Below are 21260 nucleotides of genomic sequence, written 5' to 3' on the forward strand. Positions count from 1 at the left end.
TGTCTCGTTGACAAAAAGTATCTCATTTCTTTCACTTGTCAGTTCCTTGTCCTCTATTATTCCTGCAGGCTAAAATGTACGCATTGTTTATTCATTTTTGACTGAAAATTGAAAGGGCGTATTGCCACTGCACAATTAACCAATTAATCACATTCTTTTACATGTTATTTTAAATTGTATTCGTGTGTATCTCCCGTTTAATGAAAGAAACCACATATTGATGGAAAAACATGCAGACTAGTGTGGCCATGTGTAAATGGTGAAGACATCCATGAACCAAAAAATGTTCAAAACTTACAAGTAGAATAATAATTTACATCGTCATGACAAGAAATGGAAGAAACCCCGTAAAAAAGCCCTCAAATTTTTTTCATTGAATACTAAAGACTGAGAATAACTAACTCTTCTTAACCGCGGTGATAGTATAAGGTAGACTTTACATAAACAACTTTATTTCCAATCAATCAGAACTAAATATAAATGTTAATAAGGGAAATGAAAATTTAAAATGTTTTTAAAAAATGTTCTTTTTATTGTACATACAATTTTGCATTTTTTTTTGTAAACCTGAATCTGTATATTTGCTTACAAAACGTGTTATCAATTATTTTGTCAAGTCTGTATGCAGTGGTTTTTTTTTAAATTTTTTTTTTGTTTTTTTTTTTAAGATTAGCGTACACAATACCTAAATTAACCGTGGCTGAAAGAGATTACTGCTTGCTTTTCGCCGAGTGACAAATATTTCTTGAATGTCATGGAAAATTCCCAGATTTAAAACCAAACATGAGAGATCAGCGAGATAGGACGACGAGACGAAGAATTTGAAGGATTTGTTTGGTTGTCGTTTGAAATAAGGATTTATTGAACAGAAACAAAAACTTTACAATGCCAACTTTCTACTTTGATACCTGTCCTAGTCATTGCAAAGATTTTTTACAATGCATAAGTGGTATCAATTTCTTTTCACGAGGTATAAGACCAGGCGTGGATTCCTATGTATACATCTATATCAGTCAAACGTAGGCCCTTGACCTTGAGAAATAATGTACGCTGCTGTTTTATCTTTTATCCATCGGATTCAATTGGTAAACACATCTGGTTATACATTTCAAAGCCAATTCGAACCAATCAAATTACAGTACACAACTGTTACATAGGAAACAAAAAGCTGACCAACAAGAACCATACCAACACTCGTCATGTTATCTCTACAACAAGAAATTGTCACTGTTATTGAACATGACGCATTACCAGATAAGTAGATAACTCATATCTCAACCTAAGGCTAATCCATAGCTCAACCTAAGGCTAACTCATATCTCAACCTAAGGCTAACTCATATCTCAACCTAAGGCTTTACCAAAGTCATGAGGAATTGTCCAATAAATGTATTTAACTTTCATCGGAGTGTGAGACTTAGAAGTCAAGTACAGTTGTTATGTCAAAGGATACACACATATGTTACCGGTATAAACAATCTAGACATTATAAACTTGTTTCATATCAATTGTGATCAGATCAGTTGTACCATAGGCAAGACTTCTGTTAATTTACCTTTCATCTGCAATATAATCAATTGAATTTAAGTTGTATCTGCATCAGGTGATTTGACACAGATCAATGTTTTACAGGCATTTTACATTGTTTTGTCATTTACATGTTTGAATGATGAATTGGTACTATATTCATTGCTAAACGTCGCGTATATTCAGGACGAAAACAGAAATACAAATGACGAGAATGGTAGGTCTTGTAGATGGTACGACATAAGAGGTCGGACTGGGAAATGTAGACTGCAATTCAGGGCATATTTGAAAGGTGAAGACAGTTTGCCTCGCAACAAACTATCTAGGAAAACCTCGGTCAACCGTTCCGCTGTATATCATTTATGTGTAGAGTAAATAATAATTTCTTCTATATCAGTATTCATATTGAGAAATTCGTGCCATAGGAGAACAAACAATTTAAAACAAAGATACCATTGAGTCCATTATGAGAGTTATATGCAAGTCAACAATAATGACCGTCTTAAAAATATCGTTATAATGTTGAGTGATTGTATATCGCATAATGTATTTATATTTTTATTCATATAGACAGTCCAGGTTTTGACATTTTATTTTAGAGCATACGACCTTCTTATGTGAAACGGTTTAGTTACCGATTTTTAACTGGTAAGCCATTCATTTGACAATGGCATACGATTGAAGTGCATTTAAGGACAATATTGAAATGATCTTGCAATATTTTGTCAGAAAGTTCTCTGTTGTTTAGAATCATGCGTTGTCTTTTAGCAATGGATTTTTGTTAACTGGGGTTTCTATCTCATTAAATTCTATTAAAATCTTATTTGTACTTTTGTGTTCATATTGAGGTGACTTCGTACATACACATAGTTTAAATAAACCAAAGGAATATTTTTAACTCTTTAAAAATGAACAAACGATATGGTATCCATCTATTGTATGAACACTAAAATCCCCTCCAGCTATAATGATGATGATGATGGTGATGATGATGATGATGATGATGATGATGATGATGATGATGATGATGATGATGATGATGATGATGATGATGATGATGATGATGATGATGATGATGATGATGATGATGATGATGATGATGATGATGATGATGATGATGATGATGATGATGATGATGATGATGATGATGATGATGATGATGATGATGATGATGATGATGATGATGATGATGATGATGATGATGATGATGATGATGATGATGATGATGATGATGATGATGATGAGAGTCTACACCAATGCAACAATTCATACCTTATTGTTTTTATGATAGAAGGAAAGTTCAACATATTATATCTATTTTATTTGATATTTGAAATATGACCATTTGCAATACTTTTCATTATGTATCCGTTCAAAGGGACACAAAATTTAGAAGCTCTCCTAAATGTACACCTTTTCATGTTCTTCAACTTTTTACTTGTATTAGCTTTCACACTTCTTTGTATCTTAACGTGATTGATGAGACTTATATAGACTAAATGTGCGTGTGGCGTATACTCTTATACGCCTGATACCTTTTGTAACTATTACGACAGGTGCAAACGACTGCAGTGAAATTCAACGTTTTAATAGATACCAACCTACTACCAATTTATGTAGAAATGCTAAAAACACTTTATTAGATTATTTTTCAAAGCGTTCGTCTTGTCGTAATTTTTTGAAGAAATCTAAATCACAAAACAATAATAATTAAATGTTGTATCAATTTTCGAATGTGTGATATGTTACTCGTATAAACCACGACAAAAATAGGACCCATGTAACATGTTGACATAATGTACCTCCCTAATCAATAATAGGTTTGACGATCTTTTAACAAAATAAGGATGCAAATTGTTTAAATCAGCTCGGAATGTAGACATTTAATAATGACTGAAAGGACAAAAAAAATCTGAACCAACTGCTTGTATCAATGCTAACAGTGATTTTCTCGAAAGTAATATTCAAAACATTTTAATTATGTAAATGTAATATTAACTTGAAGTCAATCAATCTACTTTCATATTGTTTGGTTATTCCAATTGAATCTAAATTCACAATATGTCAAAAAATCGAAAAACTGGAATGCCATATTGACCCAAGCAAAGACTGCATGTAAAAATTGAGTATGTTAAAGGCACATGTATTATCTGCAATGGCTTTCATTCATATTTGTTTTCCTTTCTTAATAGAACAAATCACACAGCCGCCGTGTCTACCGTCGTACTCATTGAACGGTTATACTGCACATATCTTCTATATCCAGAACCTGCAACAAATAGAAAAATATGGAAAAAAATACTTAGTTACAAATATACAATTGTATCTTTTTAATTAGATTTCTTAAAATAGACAAGTATAGGATGATATATCAGAGTTATAAAAGTAATGAATGAATAAACAATAGAACTTTGAATATGTAAACTTCCCGCACTATATTAAACTATATATTGATAGGATAAGTGACACATGGCATAATCTCTATCATACAATGAACTATGCAAATACCGGTTAACAGATAACATGACTTGATAGACGTATAGTGTACACATCTACTTTTAAATAGGTACTATTTCTGTACCAAACATGTGTAGTACTGGAAATCTACTTTTAATATTCAGTACTATTGTGTTACTTTAAAATTATTGTAATATTTAGGTACCTGAATTTTACAGTTCTTGATATTACTTGAAATTTAAGTACTACAGATACAGGTTACACAGATACATTTTCAGCATTTTGAAAGTTTGTCTATTTTAATTATCTTATAGTTATGATGTTCAAACATGTAATACTGTGATCATTGTTGGTATTAATTTTGTACCAATATTTGAAGTACAGTCAAGTACTCGAAAAAAAAAGTACATATTCATTACAATAATTTTACAGTAGAGAAATAGTACTAAATATTTTCAAGTACTACAGATTTTAAGTACATAAGTAGTACATATGCAAAAGTAGCTGTGTACGTTGTAAAACCTCTGGTATCTGACTTAAGGTTATCAACATTTTGGTCGAGTCTATTTCATTCATTCTAAAAAAATTGGGGATGGACTCAATTGTTTATTTTTTTTTTCTTTCCGCAGAAAGGAATTCTCGGTTACTGGACATCATCCCATTTGATGGACTTCCGTGGTGTTTAGTCCTAAAAAAATCTTTCCGTTTTGTTTTGTATTCTGTTGTATCGTTGTTAGTATGTTTTCTTAATGTGAGTTTAAGTATTCCGCTGATACATGTTATATTCCTCTCTTTCTTTCCCAGAAGTTCAAATACACCTAGGGTGAACGGATTTAGAATTCGTGTTATGAAAACAACACAGAATGCAGAGCGAACGTTTATCAATCGAATGAAGTAAAACAAAAGGTTGAAAATTTTAGGGGAATTTTACGACAAAATAGACAGGTATGTATTAGTCACTATGTCCCGTCAGTTACTTTGTTCTGGCGGAACTTTTTAACTAGTTGTTTTATTCCGAGTGCAGTCGAAAAGTTCCGGAAAAAAGTAGCTAGTTGAAAAGTCCCGGAACAATGTAGCTAGTTGAATAGTTCTGGCTGAACAGAACAAAAAGTTAGCAAAATTTAAGTTGTATTTCATAGCTCACATAAAACGGAATAAGTTGCATTAACATGCACATTTAGTATTCATAGTAACCTCAAGAGAGGGAATAATACCTTCTTCTCGTGTGGGTACTTTTAAAAATATTAATTTAAGATTAATGTTTACCAATAAATTAGAAATTATTCAGTTATTTTACTTTGCACGAATTCTCCAAATGGAACTGTGTGACTAGATGATAAGTTCCGATGGAACTTTTGGGCTAGATTGTAAGTTTCGGTTGTGACTCATTTGACAAAAAGGAACTTTTTAACTAGTTGATATTTTCCGTTGGAACTTTTCAACTAGTCACTTTGTTACGGTGGAACTTTTAAACCAGAGAAAGAACAAAATAACTAGTTAATAAGTTCCTCTGGAACTTTTTGGCTAGTTAGTTTTTTTTTCCACCCGGAACTTTCCAACGTCGGAACAAAAGAACTGATAAATACATCATGATGTTGTGGGTGGGCTTCTATTAAAGAACTATTTTGAAATATCGCACTTTACCAAATTATGGAAGATGTAATCAAATTGAATAAAGACAAACTAATGTGAATAAGTTACAAAATAACTCTTACCTGAACCTTGTCGACGTGCAATGACAAGGACAGTAAAAGCAAAATTTTTGCAGTTCCTATCACGAAATTAATAAAAGTAAATATTTGATGTTCTAACGGCCTTTTATATCAACATTTGTTGGGAATTTCCAAAGCAATTTTAACAAATCGTATTGACACATCATTTAGATAATATTAATCATTGACCAAGATGATTACATGCAGATGTTAAGCTCAACTGATAAGCACCATATACAATAGACATATGAAAATGTTGTATCAGTGAATTAAACAGGTTTTCGGTCAATGTACTAGTTGCAAAAATTAAAATCGTCTTTTAGTCCAAAATAATCAAATCGCTATAATAAATGAACGCAACAACTTCTGAATTTACAGTAACTTGTTCAGTTTTACACCAATATATTCCTTGTCTAAGTACTAGAATCTATAACAACCAAGACGGTTCAAATTTTGAAATTACCACTTCCCACAACTTAGTCAGAATATACCGATGTACCTACACCTGGGATATAAATTTCCAAAAAAAATTCGCTATTCAAAAACTTACCGCTGCTACTTCAAATTTCAAAATGTCATTTTCTTGACTATCAGTGAAAAGATATTTTCTCTTCTATCTAATGAATTAAGAAATCCCTGTCGGTAGATTATGTCATTTAACATTATAATGTTGAAGATTACTGATATCGCAAGAACAGAAACTATGTAGAAGGACCAGAAAATGACGCTGACCTGAATTAACTAACATGGTGCATTGTTCTATTGTTGAGCTGCAGCAGATTTCAGCAGAGGAATCTACAAAGTTCGTTTATGTTAATAAAGACAATTTTGTTTTGTACTTCAAACCATTTGACTAATTTGACAGACTTCTCATGTAAAAGTATTGCTTTATTTTTCGTCCTGCATGTAGATTTTGCTATTATATTTCTAATTTAAATACAATTTTGTAAATGATTTCTGAATAAACACATGTGGGGCAGGATATGCTTACCCATCGAGACCACCTGAGTGTTTGATTGGGTTCGTGTTGCTTAGTCTTTAGTTTTTTATTTTATATCTTCTGTACTATTATTTGTGTGTTTGTCTTTTTATTTGTAGCCATGGTGTTGTCAGTCAATGTTCTATATATGAGTATTGTTCTCCCTATGGTATCTTTCGTCCCTCTTCTATTTTCAATTTTTTAACATTCTATATGACGATTATTTTGTTTGTTTTTAAATATAACGTTCGAGCAATAACATTCGTTTTTTTTTTTTTTGCAAAATGAATTACTTTACACATAATTTCCGACTGTTTACGTTATTATCGTTATTAAAATAAGGAGCTCCGATATTTTTTGCAAAGTAGATAACAATACATTTATTATTAAATAACTTTGCTGAAAGCACCTACAGATTTATGATCTACCACAAGACATGTCTAAATTTGTTGGGTTTCTTATTATCATAAACATTATTGTTTTTATAAAAAATGGAAAGGTTAACATATGATATCTATTGTATTTAATAATTTCAATATAATATGTTACATAGCGATTCACTATCTATCCTCCGTCAGTAACACAGATTCAAAAGCTAAAACTTGGTCATCAAAATCAGAAATAAATCAAAATCTAAAGTACACAATTAAGCCTGAGACGTTCTTCCACCAGACTACATGTCAAAGTGACGGAATTTAACGTCCCCCATCAGGACTTTTTTCCTGCTAGCTCTGTATATCTAAAATAGATATTATAATGGTACAGCCAGCCAGCTATCATACATGTGTATGTTAAGTATTTGAATAAAGAGATATGGTATAATTGCCGAATATGCAACAATTTAGAATACTTCAGGATAAACATTTGAACAATTGTAGGCCTTTAATTATGGACAAAATCCATATTATATATGAACTAACATCCTTGGTATATCACAATTTGAAACACATTGTAAAAGAAAAAACCAACAAACAAATTTAAACTTTATCTATAAACTTAGATAATAACGAACATTGAACCAACATGCAGCAAGGATTTTATAGTTGACTCATACGTATTCATACTTAATTTGTTTATTTGATAATTTGTTTATTTTTTTTCTTTGAGCTTTAGCTAAATACTATATAGTCAAAGGTGTCAACTGTTGAGCAGGCATTCATTAATAATAAGCTACAAGAAATGAAATAATATTGAATCAAATATCTTACCACACACGGAAGTTTATTCAGTTGAGAATGCTAAAAATCATTAAATATAGAGAATTTGGAAGGATACTTTGTTTTGAGTACAGGTATACAAGATAGCAAGAATACCACAGTTGTTTTTCTATTGTAAAATTCGTAATTTCAGGTAAAAAAAAAGGGGGAGGCTCTTTTTAGTACTGAAAACTGGACTAAAAACAATAGCAATTGTTGATGATACAGTTGACGGGTGAATAAAGATATGTTAAAATTAAAAAAATTATTGTACATGTACTGACTTTGAGTCATAGATAGGAACCCGATAACCTTTTTTTATTATTTTATTTGATGTTTTCCAAATATTTATTGCACTACCTACATTGCAAAATGACAATCGTCGTAAATGTAAAGCCCAGTTATATTCGAGTTAAAAACTAAAGTGATAAAACAAGTGGCATTATAAAGTAGTTGATAATTCATTCGCCATTTATGATCAAGTAATTATGTACCAACTATTTATAAACTTTGAAAAAATGTATTTGCATTAACTGGTATTTAAATGTAGACATTAAGATTTATGCATGAACATATTTCCTAAGATTTGAAATAAACCCCTACGAATAAAGATTAATATGTAAAAGGCCTCCAGGCAACAAGACTTACTGCCTGGGTGTTACGTATTGCTTAGTTTCAAGCTAAATGTCTAATTCTCCTTTGTGTCGCTAACATAGATATTCCAAAGCAGATGTACATTCATTAAAGAAGTAGATTTACGAGGAGGATAATCTAAAGACGTTCAACGTTTTTTCAATTAAAATTAATCAAACTGTGAACAAAGTATAATATACTCAGTTATATTACCCTGTACAACAAATTGTAAATAAAATAACAGAATAAAAAAGAGTTAACTTACCGTAACAACTAACTCAAATGACGCACTGGATTTATCTTTTTAATAATATATTTATAGCATTGATTTCATTTTACTTTATTTAACATGGAAATTTTCAGTCTGATAAGGTCCTTGACACAAAACAATGTCATGTGCTATCAACGGTCACGTACATTGCATTAACATGTTAATCCCCTGTTAGTCGTTGCCATGAGTTGTATGAAGCAATTAATACTATTGCAATGATATGATTATGCAATCTGTAGTATAACCAACGTTTGCAATGCACTGTAATTGTCGTTTTTGTTATGTAAACCTTAGATATGTTTCGTAATTTATGTACGTCACAATATCCCCATTTCCTGAGCCCTAGCAACTGTTCATCAGTTTAAAATTGTGCTGCCTCTCTGAAACCTTAAGGTTTGTCATTTCTAAATTCAAGTTATGAATGTTTGCACAAATAAATATGTGTTAGTCATTTTGAGCATATGTTGACAATCTACATACCTGAAAATATCAAGGGACGATATGAAGTGTAAAAAACATATCAATTACAAAGATAAAAATCATACCGGCACTTTTTGCGTATTGGATTGTCTGTAAAATTGTTAACAATGTTATCAATTGTATGTTTATCCATGACATAAAAGTTGTTTCACGATACTCATCTAATGTACACTGTTATGTTATAATACTATACTTAACCAGTCAATGAAAGTATCATAAACTAGAAGTCTTTTTCTAAATTATAGCTGTTTTGATTGAAGGTTAAACAGGCAGAGATTCGTACAAAAGAGGGGTAAAAAATATCAGAGAGACATCCAAACTGATAGATCGAAAACAAACTGACAAGGACATGGTTAAAAATGAAATAGAATAACAGATAAATAGTAGTACAGAAGACACAACATAGAATAATAAAGACTTACCAACACGAATCCCACCAAAATTTAGGGATGATCTCAGGTGCTCCGGAAGAGTAAAAAGGTCCTGCTCCAAATGTGGTATATTATGCTCATATTACTAATATATATATATATTGCTATATATACATATTGTTCATTATATTACAAATTCGTTAAATAGTCTATGTTAGAAGGTCATATTCGTGACAAGGGAACGATATTGTAGTTACGACATAAGAAGTAATCCGAAAGCATCTGTGAAACGGATACTCGATAACGGTCAACCATCTCGTGATGGTGTCTGTAAAATGGACTAAGGGGTGATTTCATCCTCACCATTTCTAACTCTTGGTTTAATAGTATAACCTAATCAGATCATAAAAACAAGGAAACCTTGTACCAATCTAATCATGTGACGTCAAATTTTAACATTTATCGGAACCTATATCCATACGCTATGCCGAGTATATTGTTATTAACATTGAAATTAAAAAGACTGCATAACTTTTATTTATTTGGATGCATAACATAAAGAATTAATGCACAAGAATTTGGAGAAATCTCCAAAATCTATTTATAATAAAATTCTGCGAAAGTCTATGAATGATTTTGGTGCAATTAAGGAGGCTCACGGGTATAAAAAAATCGGCAAACAATCAAACATTTGTTTTTTCATTACAAATTTTATTTATTACACTATTAGTTATTACTTTATAATATGGTACAAAAATCACCCAGACAAATCGATTTGGCCACAGATGACTTTAAAAATGTTTATAGCATTGAAAAAGACCCAAATTATCTCCCTTTGGTGCAAAAATGTCATTGTTGGACGTTTAAATTGAAACATATTTTTTAACTCATCGGTGACCTATATTTTTTATTATTGTTTGTACATAAACTAAAAAATTAAAAAATTTGAGCGATTTCTGTAGTTTAGTACTTTTTTTTTCGATATTACCAATATTTATCCTATTAGATCAACAGAAAAAAGGACATTAACACAAATGTATGCTTCTTACGGAGACCCCATATTTGTATTTAATATTTCTATTAGGTATAAGATAAAGTTTAATCATGGAAAAAAAGGGGAAATCCTATACTAGAAAAAAAAAGTTGATTTAGACCCGCGAGCCCCCTTAAGTCATTTTAAAACAAGGCGTCGTACAAAAGAAATTGCTAAAGCTGAAGGTTTTTCCGTTACCGGAATCATCGAAATTCGTATAATTTCATATTAAATGGATGTTTGGGGTAGGTGTTGTTTTATTTTCTATGCTCTTGCATTTTTCGCCTAATTACGGATTTCAGCATGTCGGCAACATGGCGACTGATTAGTTACAAAATTTCAACTTTGGATTTGATGGTAGCTTACAAGAAAACATGATATTAAAATTGATAAACATTTGGTTTGAAATTTAAAATAATTTAGCACATTTTGTTCTAATGGTAATTTATGAAATAGTTCATGCAAGCTACAAATTTATTAGATTTTTTTAGCTTTATCTACCGGGGAGAAAAAAAAAAAACAGCCACACATGGCATACCCACCCTCGTCTCGGTGTTTTAATGACCTAATTTGTTCTATTAAAATCGAAATGATTCATGGAAGCCCTGATAAAATTAAAAAATTTAGGCCAGACCATGTGTAATTTTCCAACAAAGCTATGGCTTCCATCAATTATTTCTTCAATATACATGTAGAAGCATTGAATGTTTTTTTTTTTTTTATCAAATCGGAAAATATATACTAGTATGAAATAATGATTGATAGACATAGATCAAATCTCTCTTAGAATGTGGACTTTGATTCAGAAGAAAGAGTTTCACACGATGTGTCTTTGACCAAACTAGCTAAGGACATGTTTACCACATGGTAGATTGTAGTTTGTCATTATGTCGTCTAATCTTTTAATTACCAAACGTGACTTATTCCCGATTGTGACTGTTTTGCTGAGTGTGAGTTCGCATTGCTATAAGACGTGTTACTGTACTTGTCTATCCCAAATTCATGTATTTGGTTCAAATGTTTAATAAATAAATTTGGTGTATTTACTGTCTTCTGATTGGTTAAAAGTATTAGTTTTATTTTCAATGTTGTCAATTTTTATGGCGACACGCCCACTCTGACGTTGTGTATTCATACGCCAACATGTGTGTACGTTGTTTTGGTTAATATAAATAATATAAAAAGTTCTTTGAGCCTTATTTTTGATAGAAATTTATTTATAATGAATGGCAATAATTTATTTTGAATTTATTGACGCATAAAATTAATTTTTGACTCTTCACATTTTACATAATCCGCTTCGCGGATTATTCAATGTGAAGAGTCAAAAATTAATTTTATGGTTCAATAAATTCAAAATAAATAATAGCCATTCATTAAATGTTATATTTGTAATTCTCATCGGATTTTGTCAAATGTGTTAACGTCTTTTCTATTATATTTATGTGTTATGGTAAAGAAAATTAATCACCGCATTCATTTATTAGATTTGATTTTGTTCAACGTAATCAGTACGATATTTTACGTTTAAAGTTAGAAAACCGGACATAGCTTTATAATATAGTTAATTGCTACCTTAGTTTGCTATTAATAAGTATTAAAATGTGCATTGTTATTAAATGCAATATCAGTATTTACATGATTTAGTTCAAATATAATCTTAAATCAATCCTAATTCTATCTTATTCATTCAAATGTGACGTAATTTTTCATTTTTTGATGATCTGCTGTGAAATTTCATAAATCCAAATGTGACGTACTTGTTGTGCCTTTTCATCATCGTATGTGATGTCATTTTTATGATTTATAGCGTTGAGGCCTGGACTGAGTCAGGTGTGTCTATTCTGTGTTGGTCTTTGCATTATGTATTCGTGTTTGTTTTCTGTAATTAGTTAATACTTCAGTTTCATTATGAATATCTTTTATATTCATTTAATAAAATTTACTGTTTGCAATAGCATAAATTGTTATAAATGATAAGGATGTTCTAATCCCAAGCATAAAAACATAGCCGTATTTGACATAACCTTTTTCAATTTTTGATCTTCAGTGCTGTACAACTTTGTACTTTTTTTCACTTTCGATCTTTGATATCTGGGCGTCACTGGTGAGTCTTGTGTGGACGAGGCGCGTTTTTGGCGTATTGAATTTTGAACCTGATGCTTTTTGTTATCCATTAATCATGTGTTTCTTTGTCTAATACGTTCTCCTATTTATTTGTATTGTAGTCCTGTAATATTATGTCGTCATTTCAATGTTATATTTAACATTGCTATTAAAGTGCGAGGTTTGGCATGCCACAAAACCAGGTTCAACCCACCATTTTGTTCTTTAAAAATGTCCTGTACCAATCAGGAATATGGCCATTGTTATATTATAGTTCGTTTCTGTGTGTGTTACATTTTAACGTTGCGTCGTTTGTTTTCTTTTATTTTTGAGTGTATATTCACATTGCGATAGGACGTGTAACGGTACTTGTCTATCCCAAATTCATGTATTTTGTTTTGATGTTATATTTTTTATTCTCGAGGTATTGTCGGATGCTTGGTCCGTTCTGTGTGTGTTACATTGTAGTGTTGTGTCGTTGTTCTCCTCTTATGTTTGGTGCGTTTCCCTCAGTTTAAGTTTGTTACCCCGATTTTGTTTTTTTTCCATGGATTTGTGAGTTTGAACAGCGGTATACTACTGTTGCCTTTATTCATGCATTCTGCACGTTTAAAACTATCAGTATTTATGAAACTCCTTGATATGTGTAATTGAAGGAAACAAAATAATAATGTGACACACATTTGTTTTTATAATTATTACTTAAAACTAAAAAACTAAAAAAAATATATTCTTTTATAAAAAAAATAAAGCCAAGCAAGTCAAACGACACTTGTGAAACGTGGAAGTATTATATGAATCTTCATTCCTAGAGGTTAATATCGTTCTCCCACTAGACGACTGTTGTTGTGATGAGATTTAAGGTCCCCCATCAGGACCGTTTTCCAATAGGTTTTCTTTCTAGCTGAAAATAAAATGAAAACGTTCATACACAGGAGGCAGAAAGATACACATATATTACATCTAATACAACAAAAAGTATGTCACAGCCAGCTAAAAATATCATTATTCAGTTGTTAGTAGAATCATCGCATTTACATGTTTAGAAACGGTAACTTTTACATTATGTATAAAAAAAAGAAGATATGGTATGATTGCCAATGAGACAACTGTCCACTAGAGACCAAAATGACACAAACAACTATAGGTCACCGTAGGCCCTTAACAATGAGCAAAGCCCATACCGCATAGTCAGCTATAAAAGGCCTAGATGACAATGTAAACCAATTCAAACGAAAAAACTAACTAAACCACTGAATTACAGGCTCCTCACTTGGGACAGGAACATACATCAATAATGTGGCGAGGTTAAACATGTTAGCGGGATCCGAACCATCCCCCTAACCTGGGACAGTGGTATAACAGTACAACGTAAGAACGAAATATCAAAATCAGTAGAAAAAGGTTAAACTCATCAGATGGACAAAAATACAATTAAACGTGGCCGGGTACTTGTACATCCCGACAACAAAAAGACACTAGGAACAGATCTGAGAGTACTCGCAGTTATCTGACAGATAGTTCAAAGCCACTAACAACTAATAAGAAAAATCATGCATGTGTTTTTTTCTTTCATTTTTTTTTATCTCATCACATTTATATCATTTGTGAAACAGTTAATCCATAACGGTCAACCAACTAGTGATTGCGTCCGTAAAATTCACCAAGAGATGATTTCAACTTCACCATTTGGAACTCTTGATTTAATAGCTTCCTTAAAAAGAGGGTACATTTTTCTGTTTGTCAGATCTGAATTACTTATTTTGGTACTTCAGAAGTTCCGGGAATCATTTCTTTATGTTATGCCATTAAATGTATGTTTTTTTCAGTACATGACACCATAAAGTGTTGCTTTGTCATGCAATACTTGTCACTGTATTCAATCTTTAAACAAAAGAGTCATGTCTGCTTGAAATAGAGGAACATAAAAAGCAACGGGGCCATGAGTTAGTGATGTACTTCATTTAATATACAAGATGCATTTTTTATTTTAAATACACGCACACAAACCTATTTTTCAAATTGTATTTGTAACTATACTTCTGAAATAAATTCAATTATTTGAATAATGTATACGATACATATAAGTCATAGATTCCTTTTAACGTATGATACATTAATTCATTTGACAGAACGTGGTATTTATGGGATACAGAATCTAAACACGTAGACATTCTGTACATTTTTCGAACCACAAATTTTCCGTTTCCGTATGAACATGATTAATTACTCCTATCATCACGACTGTAAAAGTAACATTTGATACAGATGAGTAATTATTTTTAAATGATAAATAACTCACCTTTACTCCCATCAGGGAATTCGTCTTTTGCCTTTTACTTTATTATTGATTCATTCTGAAAGAAACATGTGATCAACATGAATCGGAAATATTCACAATGTTCTCATCATTTGAGTAACAGTTATCAGTATTTACTTTCCTATGGTTGTTTTGCATGTAAAGGATATTTTTTTTTAGAACTTATGTTACGTTTATCAAATAATAAATATCCAGATATAGAAACACAATTTTATTTCAAGAAATAAATTCTTAAATTTTATCGAAACAGAAATACTGACCAGCTCCGCGGGCATTGATTTTATTTGATCTATAAATGCATTGTGCTGAATCAGTACTATACATAATGTACAACAGACTTCCTATACTGGTATGTTAACATTATGCATGATGCTCGCTTACTATTCATGTTATTAATCAATTCGTCAGCAGACTGCTTTGAGTAATTTACAATATTATCAATCAAAAATATTATATAAACAAATTTAATAAAAAAAAAAACACAATAAAAAATATGCATTGAGCTGATGGTGCCGATTACATGAAAGAACCAATGCCAAATTCATTTCAAACATTCCACAAGTTATGACCCACAATTGACGAAGAGCCGCCACAAATGACAAATAACATTAATTTATTGTATTATGATTTTCAAATATTTTTATTTAATCACAAACTACTTGTCAGATGTTATTTATCAATACTATTGTTCAAGTTTGTTAAGTGCATCAAAGTGGTAGTGAATATGGTTTCTCCAGTTCTCCGTAGTGTCATTTCACTGTGTATCTGCATACTGTTCTTGTAATACCCCTCTGAGATTATCTTTAATGTCTGTATTAACTTATTGGAACACGTATTCACAAAGGATTCATTGAATTGAAAGCATAACATCTTAATGTTAAGAGAGATTAAAATTGATTTAATAAGACAGGCGATAAAGTATTGTGATAACCTAATATTTACATGCTTAAAAAAATAAAAATAGATAATACCGAACTGCACAGGTATTCAATAAGGAGAGCCGTTATCAATTTCAAAATCAATAATCTCAAACACATCTAACAAATTGAAAACCCCTGTAATATTCCTGACTTGGTACATATATGTATTTTTGTAGAAGATGGTGGATTAATCCTGGTTTTATAGCTAAGTAAATCCCTCACTTGTATGACAGTCGCATTGCATTCCAGTATATTGTCAAGCAGACATGATAGGTAAAAACATCAGAATTTGGGGTAAATCTATTAATCTTGTTATACAATCTTAATCACTATAAAAATCAAATAAATGTTTAAACAAAGAAACACAATCTTTTTATTAGTTGGTAATGCATGAGCAAAAAACCATACCTTTTTGTAGTTTTAATATTGTTTAACTGCTGGTACTGAACATGCTAAACAAAATGAAATAAAATAAAAATAAAATAAACAAAACAAAAATGTAAAACTATGCTATTTTTTACAGAAATTGTAGTTACGGATGTTCAAAACTTACCTTCGAAGAGATAATCCGGCAAAATAAAAACAGCAAAACTGTAATTTATCTGTATATTTTTCTTTCTTATGAATAATTAAACCTTCGATGTATTCACACCTATGTTAGTCGATTCCTTTTATACTTTCGAATCGATTATCTATTTGGAAATTTTCAATTCTATTTGTATCCATGATTGAAACTATGATTTTGTCACGTAAAGCATACATGACTATGCAGTATTGGCTTTGTTTATTGTTGAAGGTTATCTAAAATTGTTAATGCATGTGTCATTTTGGTGTCTTGTTGGGCGTTGTCTTATTGGCAATCATACCAACCTTCTGTTTATATTGTATACCAACTATGACTTGCTTTCATTGTACCTGGTTTGATTATCGAAAACTGAATACAAACGTTGTCATAATTGCCTAATTCATATTTTCTTATTCGTATTTAACAAGCAAATTCAAAGTCAGGCAGTAGTTTGATTTTATCAGATCCTTAGTTGAAAATATATGAAGCAAACCTGGTAAGATTCTTTAGCTTATCATATATATCAAAATTTAAATATAGATTTAAAAAGTAAATAATTATTTGACAAAGAACAATAAAAGTAGTAGCTTAGCTTTAATTTAAAAATTAAGATATGGGTTTCAAATGCAATTAGTTTATTAATAAGATCACATTAGCTGTAAATATATATGATATCATACAAATGTATGATAACTCGCTTACTACAATGCGCTAGATTCATGAACATTTTAAATTTAAATATGGATTTTTGATTTAACATCTTTTTTCCTAATACTCTTTTTATAATTGATTAATTCGTAAAGAGTAAATTTTTAATAAGATGAACATGTATTTTGTAAAAATTTGCTTACAACTAGGTTTTTGTAAACTTATACGGCAAGGTGGTTACTTCAGAAATAATTCATGGCAGCCGTAGATTTGTTTTCATTTAACCATGGGTTGGGCATTTATATTCGAATACGAGTACTGGAACATAATTATTTCATAGTGGAGCGCACCTTAACGAACTTGATGATATTTGTCAACAATTTTTGCATCTGCCGTTATCAGAATAATCGAGTTTGATATTTGTCATAACTTTTAAGGTACAAAGCATCAAAAAGGTTCAGTTCAAATCTGCTCAAAGTACTAATAAAGCTTTACACGCAGTTATACATAAGAGCTGAAGTATTACCTAACAAAAGACTTATATACGCTGAGATATACAATGTCAGTTCGCTTTTTCCTGAACTTGTTTTTCTGTTGTTCAGTCCAAAATGGTTCATTTTTGGTAGCACCGCACTGAAATTGTGCAAACATATAGTGCCGAACACTCTAACCACAAACATAGGACATTGGATTTCTAAACTACTGTTCTCCGGAAAGCAAGAAAAGTATTGTCCACACAAATTATTTGAATGACATACCATGTATTAAGTCAGGACTCTTGTAAACGGTGGTATTCGTCATTTTGTCATTTGTATGTCGAAGGGGACAGTAGATAGAATTTGCTGTTGATTTAAATTAAAAGAAATGGTAATGCAATATATTGTGATGTTAAATAGCGTGAACTATCGAATTGTTAGGGGCAAGTTTACATATGTATAATAAATTACGTTGTGGCTTATTGTACCAAGTCATGAATATGACAGTTGTTATCCATTTGTTTGATGTGTTTTAACTTTTTATTTTGCCATTTGATTAGGGAATTTTCTTTTTGAATTTCGTCCGAGTTCAGAAAAGAGGGGCGAAAGATACCAGAGGAACAGTCAAACTCATAAATCGAAAATAAACTGACAACGCCGTGGCTAAAAAAGAAAAGGAGAAACAGACAAATATTAGTACACAAGACACAACATAGAAAACTAAAGACTGAGCAACACGAACACCTTAAAAAACTGGGGGTGATCTCATGTGCTCCTGACGGTAACGCAGATCTTGCTCCATATGAGGCATCCGTCGTGTTGCTCATGTTATAACAAGTCAGTACTTTTGTGATTTTATTTTTTTACTATTCCTTATTCCCTGTTACTACATCTCCCTTACAGACTGGTTTTAACATTAGGTTAAACATGCAAATGGGTATTTTATAAGCAATATTGTCATGTGCAAACTATGCATGGTTTGTTAAGATCTATATGCATATGATAACAATGTCCATCTGTATGAAAGTATCTAATTATAACCTGTAAGAGACTTCGTGAAGCCAATTGTGTTAAAAGACATATACATGACATGCGAGAACACGTACCTAATTGGCCTTAACAAAATAATATCTTTTGTCAAAGAATGTGCAACTTTAATTTCAATCTTATTAGTTTAATATAAATAAACCCTATTACTATGGAAAGTGATGTTTATAATACTTGAATAATAAGTGCATGTGCTCCAAGTGAACCTTGCTCCGTTAGCACTGACATATGAGCCAGTCTATGCTAAAAGGTACAAAAATGAAAAAAAAAATTCTAAATGTGTGAATAAATATTGGTAGCAGACTTTTGATCTATAAAACAGAGTTACTTTACTCCTCCCCTAAAGCTGTACGTAAGCTAGACGTACATTCAAGTGCTGACCCCCCCCCCCCCCCCCTTGTTAAATAAAGAGTTTGCTGAATTATTTCATATATTTCAAATCATATTCCATATAAAAAAAGAAGATGTGGTATGATTAAAAATGAGACAACTCTAAAAAAAAATATCGGATAAATCGTTTTTCAAAAAAATTCTAATTAACGTTAACAACGCGTCCTGTAAAGTTTATCAAACGGACTTTTTGTGCCTTTTGACATGGATTGGCTCGTATGGTATTTCGAAGACACTAGAAATATGGCTAACATCGTAATTTGGCATTAAGAACCATTTTAAAATGACCATCTACACACAGAAAATGGTTATTGTTCTAATTGCAAGTCTTTTCCCAAACACAGCACGGAGAGACATATATAGGAAACATTATGGTCTCTATATAGTCAGGCATGCGAATATGTGAGTAGTTCCATATGTTTGTTTGACACTTTCCAAGATACTGCGTAACAGTCACTCTTAGTTGAAGTGTCTCCGATCTTACAAATTGAAAAGTCTAGGAAAGTAAAAAGGTAAAAACACTGGTGTTGATAAAGTTTGTATACTTCCTTTATTCTTTCATGTACATGTATTTTTTTAAACATATTCAAAATTATGCAGTGCTTATTGAGTAAAATGTGATGGATTTGATTATACATTATGATTATATCAAAACAATCAAAATGCTACATTTCAACGGTATACCCTGTATATCGTTCATGTGTATACGTTATTTTAATAAATATTCTTTCAAATCCATATCAATCTTCCTATCCATATGAAAATGATTTTATCAACCAAAATCTGAATTGGTTTCTGTATTCATATACGGAATTTCGTCCTTTTTTCATTTATAAATGTAAACACGTCCTTCTTCATATGTTTTTTGTATGCAGCGTTTTTAAATACTCTGAACAAAATGGTTTTAATTTTGGAAAAAAAACAACGTTTTTTACTTCTTTTTAACACATCCTAGAAAAGTATTTTTTCATAATCATGTTATCTGTGATGACTTCATGTTGAGTTTTCTAACTGTGTATCTTATATCAGAAGGTGTGACAAATATATATACATTTCTGGAAAGCTTTAAGTCGATACAATTTTATTGTTTAAGTCATATTTTGGATTTGTTTCCTAGAGTATCAATAAAATTTAGTAGAAACATATTCAATGAATAACAAATTATATGGAGTCTGCGTCAAATGCTCAAAGTATGCATAATTTTTATTTTGTTTTCTCAACAATATTACAGAGTTATCCTAAAGTTTCTTTGAATTGTATAAAGGTTGATTTTGGTCCAAGGATTAGTTCATAACTATTTATTAAATAACAAAGATCAATTTCGGTCAATGGAAGACATCACATCACACAAAACTGGAAATTGGCGTTCATCATCGTATCAAGTTTGACTGTCCCTTTGGTATCTTTCGTCCCTCTTTTTAATATAGCTTTAATATAAAACCTACTAGACTTCACATCTAAACATGAAGACAATTTTTATACCTCTTTTAATCCGACGGAATCAATTTGTGACTTGATGGTCACAAATACCTGTTTACTGGCGACGCGTAGCTTCAAATCACGAATTAATGCCGTTGGAGCTTAAAATACATTACAGTTATCTCCTAAATATAATGTTTTCTAATTTGTTGCAATTTATCTATTGTAAGTTTCAAAATTAAATATCGAATAACAAGTAAACTGATATAATGTTTTTATATATAAGTTAACCTGTAAAAGACCGTTTGTTTTCTCTTTTTAATTGTTTCAAAAAAAAATGAATTGTATCACATATGTGTCATCATGCCGCCTATTCTATTCAGCTGAATGTTGAATGCCGTACCACTATCCGCAACTGTCCACATCCCTTTCACTTGGTCATAATTAACATGTCTCTATGGCATAAAATAATGTACATGTACCACTATGTCTAACATTCATATGATAGAGTTTCTGACTTGGGATAGGCACATTCCTACACAATTTGGCAAGGTTTAGCATATAACCACGATCCAAACCTTCCCTCTTACCTAATACAGTGGTGTAAATGTACAACATAAGAACGAAATTTAAAAATCAGTTTAAAAAGTCTTAACTTATCAGATAGATAAAAATTTAAATACATCTAACAAAAACACAGTAACTCTCTAT

General features: G+C 31.0%; 1 long non-coding RNA gene across 1 annotated transcript; it reads right to left on the bottom strand.

Annotated features, from left to right (window-relative positions):
• Positions 1-13439: 13439 nt before the first annotated feature.
• LOC139487118 (uncharacterized) lies at positions 13440-16664 on the bottom strand. Its single transcript, XR_011655754.1, has 3 exons — positions 16558-16664; positions 15067-15121; positions 13440-13668 (listed from the first exon to the last, which is right to left on the bottom strand). It is a non-coding gene; the product is annotated as an uncharacterized lncRNA (long non-coding RNA).
• Positions 16665-21260: the final 4596 nt, after the last annotated feature.

Source organism: Mytilus edulis, chromosome 8, assembly GCF_963676685.1.
Source record: "Mytilus edulis chromosome 8, xbMytEdul2.2, whole genome shotgun sequence".
Classification (NCBI taxonomy): Eukaryota; Metazoa; Mollusca; class Bivalvia; order Mytilida; family Mytilidae; genus Mytilus; species Mytilus edulis.